Source organism: Equus quagga, chromosome 15 (genome assembly GCF_021613505.1).
Source record: "Equus quagga isolate Etosha38 chromosome 15, UCLA_HA_Equagga_1.0, whole genome shotgun sequence".
NCBI classification, from domain to species: Eukaryota; Metazoa; Chordata; class Mammalia; order Perissodactyla; family Equidae; genus Equus; species Equus quagga.
In genome coordinates this window covers 31,541,434-31,548,602 of record NC_060281.1, presented here as the reverse complement: position 1 = coordinate 31,548,602, position 7,169 = coordinate 31,541,434, and the positions used below count along the sequence as shown (strand labels likewise).

General features: G+C 44.6%; 1 pseudogene; it reads right to left on the bottom strand.

Annotated features, from left to right (window-relative positions):
* Positions 1 to 2,147: 2,147 nt before the first annotated feature.
* Positions 2,148 to 4,027, bottom strand: LOC124227039 (class I histocompatibility antigen, Gogo-C*0203 alpha chain-like; annotated as a pseudogene).
* Between the last annotated feature and the right edge of the window lie 3,142 nt (positions 4,028 to 7,169).

Sequence of the window (7,169 nt, the reverse complement as noted above, 5' to 3'; positions counted from 1 at the left end):
GAGAATATTTTATCAAAAATGAAAACGGGAACTGGAATGAATTTAGTGCAACACAAAACATTTTAGAAACATTAATTCTGGTGGTTACCTCATAAAAAATATTCTTGATCCCTTTTGACATTATTCAAGTTTTTACTACACATTTTCTTAGTTTTGGTAGGCTCTTGAGTGCTACTAAATATTAATAGTCAATTCTCATTATTGTGGTAACTATGTTGTATAAGGTAGCCACAAACATTGATTTTCAGATTACTGAACCACTGCTTGAAGAGAAAATGCAGAGTTAGTTTCCTGGGTGCTTCTATTTACAACATTCCCCTCAATCTATTAGTACATAACCTTGTTTTATCTGAGTTTTATTTTAACACAAGCCTAAATGACAATTATATTAACTAAATTGCATGAAAGGAAGGGAAATGAAGTATTTAGTGGCAGGAAAAGCGATTCTAAATCAAATGACCTGATCCTTGCAGAAAACTTAGACATCAGAAACTTTAAAAATACCAAAACTCCACAGGTATATTATTAATAAAAATTCGTGTCACAGAAATGATCTTCTACATTGATTGCCTTGAAAAGAGAAATAAAAGAGGTAATAATGGGCGAAATTGAATAATACATGAGGATGGCAGACTTCAGTTGGAAAGATAACGCAAAATCACAAAAAATATGTATATGTTGGAGTTGAGGAATATGATCATTCAGAATTGAAAACAAAAGTACAAGAAACAGATGAAACCGTGACTAGGTACACAGTGAAATACATTAATTGGATTTGTCTTTTTCCTGTCCGCTCTTATCTGAAAAATAAAAGGGAGAAATAACCAGTTCATTAAAAATGAGAGCACAATGTCAGGAAGGAGGCGGACAAAAACTTGAAACCCTTTCATAGTCTACTCTGTGGTTCAAACTGACCCATATTTCTGAGAACTGGAACCACAAGGTTCCAAGGACATCTCATCAGTCAGAGACCATATCGTTTTATATTCTCCCATCTCTTAGCACAAAAGAAATTAAGATAGGAAATGATACAATGACAGGAAGTAGAGTGGTAAATCATCTGGGGTAAACACTATCAAGATTTTGTCCTTCATTGGGCCTTCTCCCCTTTTCAGAATAAAATGCAAATAAGCAGACATACATGAGACAGGTATTTAAAAAGTGATGAGGAAGTATACAGTAAAACACCCATCTGTCCATAACTCTGTCTGTACCATAGTCATATGAAGCCTACTCCATGCATTAAAGAGATATATCCCCAAATTCCTTCCCTCTGAAAACAAAAACGTAATTGAAAAATATCACTAGGAAAAGAAGGATATTAAAACTTTAATGATTACATTAGTGTTTAATGAAAATATATTTTAGGAATACCTTAGTACAATAATATAAAAGGTAGTGTAAAACTCACTGGTAATGTCAAATGTACAGTCAAAGTTAGACTCTGTAACATGGTAATGGTGATGCATAATTCATTGACAACTTTAGTTTAAAAGTTAAAATATAAACAGTAAAAATAATCATAATTACAAGAATCTGTTATTACTTACACAATGTAAAATATATGTAACTTGCAATAACAATAATGTAAAATCTGAGGTCAAGAAGAAGCAAAAGTGTAAAGCTGAGGAATTCTATTGAAGTTAAGTTGTCAGTTTAAAATAGGGTGTCATAGTTTTAAGATATTTTATATAAATCTCATGGTAACCACAAGGGGAAAACCTGTGGCAATTACACAAAAAAGATAAAGAAGTAAAAGCATACTGATAAAAAAAGATATCAAAACACGAAAAAAAGACAGCATGATAAGAAACAAGGAACAATGTTCTACAAAATAACTGAAAAACAATTAACAAAATGGCAACAGTTAAGTTTTTACCTATCAATAATTATGTTAAACAGAAATTGATTAAATTCTCCAATCAAAAGACACAGAATGGCTGTATGGATAAAAGAACAAGATCCAATGACACGCTGCCCACCCTACCTGAGCTCCTCTTCCAGATCATAGATCCAATCATCACAGCTAGCACAGCAGTCACAATTTGAGGGAAAATCTGATTAGCAGTGATGCCCATGATGGGGTTGGCGGCCTGAAGAAGCCGTTCTGGGAAGAGAAGGGAAGGTGAGTCCCTGGTCCCCAGGCTTCAGCCCTGACCCTGCTGAAGGTCTCCAGAAGGGCTCCTGATTTCCCTGAGAAGAGGCTCTGAGCCAACGGCTCCCTCCTTACCCCATCTCAGGGTGACGGGTTTGGGCAGGCCCTCGTGTTGCACGTGGCACGTGCATCTCTGCTCCTCTCCAGAAGGCACAACCACAGCAGCCCACTTCTGGAAGGTCCCGTCCCCTGCAGGCCTGGTCTCCACAAGCTCTGTGTCCTGGGTCAGGTCCTCCCTATCAGCCTGCCAGGTCAGGGTGATCTCCCCTGGGTATAAGCCCAGGGCTCAGCACCTTAGGGGGACCTCCAGGTCTGAGATGGGGTGGTGGGTCACATGTGTCTTGGGGGGTTCTGAGTGGTAAAGTAAGAAGTTTGAACTGGAGTCAGACTTCAAACACATTGTGTGTGGGGCAGAGAACAAGGCCTGAGAGAGAAAGTCCCCCCTGGTTTCCACAGCCACTGCCAGAGTCAAATGGAACTGCTCATCAGTTTTTTCAGGGATGGCTTTCCTCTCCATCTCCAAGAGAGACTGAATCTCTTAACTGTCCAGAGAGAATGGTGGGCACTTCGGGTGTGTTGCTCTCTGGTACCAGATCTGAAAACCCAGGCAGACTCAGTCTCCCTACCCACAGGACAGGGGTGTTCTGGTGTCATCTCATTTGCCTCCTCTGCTTGTAGCAGACCCTCAGCCTGATGCGAGATCAAACAAGCCCCGCGGTCCCGCGTACCTGTGCGAGGCAGCGTCTCCTTCCGGTTCTCCAGGTATCTGCTGAGACACAACACGCACGTGCCCTCCAGGTAGTTCCTGCGCTGCTCCGCCACACCGGCCGCTTCCCACTTGCGCCAGGTGATCTGAGCCGCCGTGTCCGCCGCGGTCCAGGAGCGCAGGTCCTCGTTCAGGGCGATGTAATCGACGCCGTCGTAGGCGAACTGACTGTACCCGCGGAGGAGGCGTCCGTCCAGCCCAAGTCGCAGCTATACATCCAGGGGAGGGTGTGAGACCCTAACCCTGCCCCCAAGGTCAGCCCTGCGCCCTCCCTGACCACTAGGCAGTGATTAAACCTAAACCTAACATGAAACCCAGTGAAAGTCCCCGTTGTCTCTACTCTAGTGGAGGGGCCCGGCAGGTCCCGCACATTCGGGGTGACACTTGGACTCGGGGAGACCCCGGCCCGTCCGTGGGGATGGGGGTTGCGACCTGGACCCGGGCCCGCTTCGCTCACCAGCCTCGCTCTGGTTGTAGTAGCCGCGCAGGGTGTTCAGACTCACTCAGAAAATCTGTGCCTGGCCCTTGACCTTCCGCGTCTGTCGCTCCCAATACTCAGGCCCCTCCTGCTCCACCCACGGTGCCCCCGGCTCCACCCTCGGACTCGCGTCGTCGCTGTCGAACCGCACGAACTGGGTGTAGTCCACGTAGCCGACGGCGATGAAGCGGGGCTCCCCGCGGCCGGGCCGGGACACGGCGGTGTAGAAATAACTCATGGAGTGGGAGCCTGGGGGCGGGGAGGGGCTGAGACCCGGCCGATCCTCCTCCAGGCGCGGGTCCCGGTGCCGAAAACGGGGAGGAGGCGAGGAGTTCGTAAGATGGAAAAGGGCCGGCCAACCGAGAAGGGCCGGGATTTAGGTGTGGGGAGAGAGGGCGTCAGAAGGGAGGGATCTGGATGGGCCCGGGCAGAGGTGGGTGGTCTGGGCGGGTGTTCGCGGAGACTCGCCTTCCTTGGGGGTCCTGCGCCCAGACCGCGCAGTCCACTCGCTCCGCCCGCCGCAGAGGTGGTTTCCTCCCGATGCTGCACTCATCCGCCCAGGTCTGGATCCGGACCATGACCCCGAGAGCAGCAGCAGGAGGAGGGGTCGAGGCATCGTGACCTGCATCCTCATGGTCTAAGGAGAATCTGAGTCCTGGCGGGTCAGTGGAGACTTTATTACCGGCAACCGCGGTGGCGCTGATTGATTTCTCTAGAAACCGGACGCGCAATGGGGTTGAGAACTGGGGCATCTTCAGGAGAATTCAGGCACTAAGACCTGACACAGGTTGTGAGAGGGAGAAGTGAAACTCTGGGAGATGGGAACTCCCCAACACTGAGCTTCCCCGCCCCAGACACTGCCCTCGGGCCCCACACCCTGAGAGCCACACTCCAGGACCTGGGACTTTTCTCTGACCCCTCTCCTTTCTCAACAAGAGCTCTTTGTCACACCGTCTCCCTGAGTCCTGGCCCAGGGGCTGTCTGAGGAAACCAGGGAGAAATCCTCAGGCTGGGCTCAGCCCCTGTTCCTCCTCTTCTCTTCCTGGCTTCCCCCTACTTGAGCTGTGCTCCTACTTCTTAACTCTACTCCTGGACTCTTGCAGAAAAATACTCAGTCCCAGAGGACTTGATGCCAGAGAGTGAGCTCGCCCTGGGAATGGAGGTGGAGGGACAGGAGTTTTCTCTGTAAGCCTGGAGAAGTTGTGCCTGAAAACACCAGATAGAGGTTCTCATGGAGACCAGGTTCCTTTTTGTTAGTTAACCCCAATGGGTAACACAATCTTGAAATCCCTCCGAACATCAGGAATGTAATCTGTAAAATAAGTGATTTTGACCCCTTCGTACAGAAACATATCTGCACAGCACTGCAATCAGACTCACAAAGCCCCTGTTTTACTTTCCCAGACAGTATATCTGTGACTCAGGTTTGTTGCATTTTGAAATGATCTTCATTCCATAGCCCTGAGTGTGTCTGAGTCCCTGACTTATCCTCAGTACAAAGGAGCACATGGAAGCACAGTTTGTTACTGTGTATTAATCACCTCAAACATGAAAGTGCTCAACTCAGTCAAAGTGCCCTTCACCGGTGCTCCTTCATTGCCTATTTTTATCAGTTACTCACATCTAAGTAATGTGCATATTTTATCAGGACACATGTTTTTAAACTGATTAACAAAAGGAGGCAATTAGTTTTTAGGCAGCTCCAAAGAATGTATTAAATACCAAGAATACTCTACTAGGTCTGTAGATATATTTATTAAAGATCAATGAAACAGTATGTATGTTTAGATCTGAGAATTCCACTGCTTTAGGATTCTTTCCCTCTGCTTCTATTCCCCACCCCTGCTCCTCCAGCCCTTCTCTCTGTCCTCTCACCCCTCAGGCCCTCTTCTCCCCTTAGTCTCCACCACCCTCTCACTCCTGAATTGTGGCACCAGCGCTGCAGTTCATAAATTATTCTACTCACTGTGGTCAGTGATTTCGTTAATGTGAGTCAGGATGTGTCATTTCTTCACTTAAAATGCTCCAGTGTCTCCATCTCACTCTTGGGAAGCCTCTAAAATGTAAGGCACATGAGCACATGGGCTTTGAGCTGTTTAGGTTAAAGTTGTATCCTCAATATATAAAGCCACTCCTGGTACGTAGTAGGCATTAAATTAGTTGTTGAATGAATGAACGAAATATGATTTTAAAAAATTTAACTGCATTATGTAAAATAAAAATGAAAAATACAAAAAAAAGTTAGGAAAGATTTTATTACATTCATACTAATTCATAAATTCATTCCCATGGAAAAAATGCTATGTGCCTATCTGTTGCACAGTGAGCCTGTGTATTAGTTTCTGTTACTGAATAACAAATTAGCATGACTTAGTGGCTCGAAACAACACCTGTTTATTTGTTTACAGTTCCTTAGTCAGAAATCTAGGCACATGGTATTTCTATTTTTAATTTTTTTGAGAAATCTCCATACTGTTTTCCATAGTGGCTGCATCAGTTTTCATTCTGACTAGCAGTGTATGAAGGTTCCTTTTTCTCCACATCCTCTCCAACACTTCTTATTTCTTGTCATTCTAATAGCCATTATGACAGGTGTAAGGTGATATCTCATTGTAGATTTGCTTTGCATTTCCCTAATAATTAGTGATGTTGAACATCTTTTCATGTGCCTGTTGATCATTTGTATATCTTCTTTGGAAAAATGTCTGTTCATATCCTCTGCCCATTTTTTTGATCAGGTGGTTTGTTTTTTGTTGTTGAGTTGTATGAGTTCTTTATATATTTTGGATATTAATTCCTTATCAGTTAGATGATTTGCAAATATTTTCTTTCAGTTGGTGGGTTGTCTTTTTGTTTTATTGATGGTTTCCTTTGCTGTGCAGAAGCTTTTTAGTTTGATGTAGTCCCATTTGTCTATTTTTTCTTTTGTTTCCCTTGCCTGAAGAGATATTTAAAAAGATACTGCTAAGACCAATGTCAAAGAGCATATTGCCTATGTTTTCTTTTAGGAGTTTTATAGTTTCAGGGTTAAAAGAGGGGAAGAGGGAGGGGAAGCGCCAAAGAGGTAAAGGGACACGTGTGCTGTGATGGATGGCACCCAGACTTTTGGTGATGAACACAGTGTGGTCTATACAGAAACTGAAATATAATGATGTACACCTGAAATTTACATAATGTTATAAGCCAGTGTTACTTCAATAAATAAAGAAAAAAGAAAGAAATCCCGACATAGTGCGGATGGGTTCTCTGTTCAGGGTTTCACAAAACTATGTTCTCATCTTGAGCTCAGTATCCTCCTCCAAGCTTATATACAGACTGTTAACAGAATTCAATGTTTTCCAGTTGTGGGACTGAGCTCCCTGTTTCCTTCACAACTGTCAGTAAGGAGCTGGGGGAGGGCTGGTCTCAATACCTAGTGGCCATCAGCATTCTTTGCCATGTGGTTCCTCCATTTTCAAAGCCTGCAATGGAGAAAATCCCTCACATTGAATCCCTCTCACTCTTTGAATATCTTTCCTCAGGAAGAACCCCTCATCAGGGCTTACTTGATTAAGACAGTCCAACCCAGGATAATCCCTGTGTCTTAAAGTCAACTGATTTGAGACCTTAGATCCATCTGCAAAATCCCTTCACAGCAGCATCTATATTAGTGTTTGATTGAATCACTGGGAGAAAGGTGAATAGCTAGCAGGTGGTTGTTGTGGACCATCATAGAATCAGCCTAGCATGGCCTGGGTCTTCTTTTTGTGTTTAATTGAGTCACAATTGGA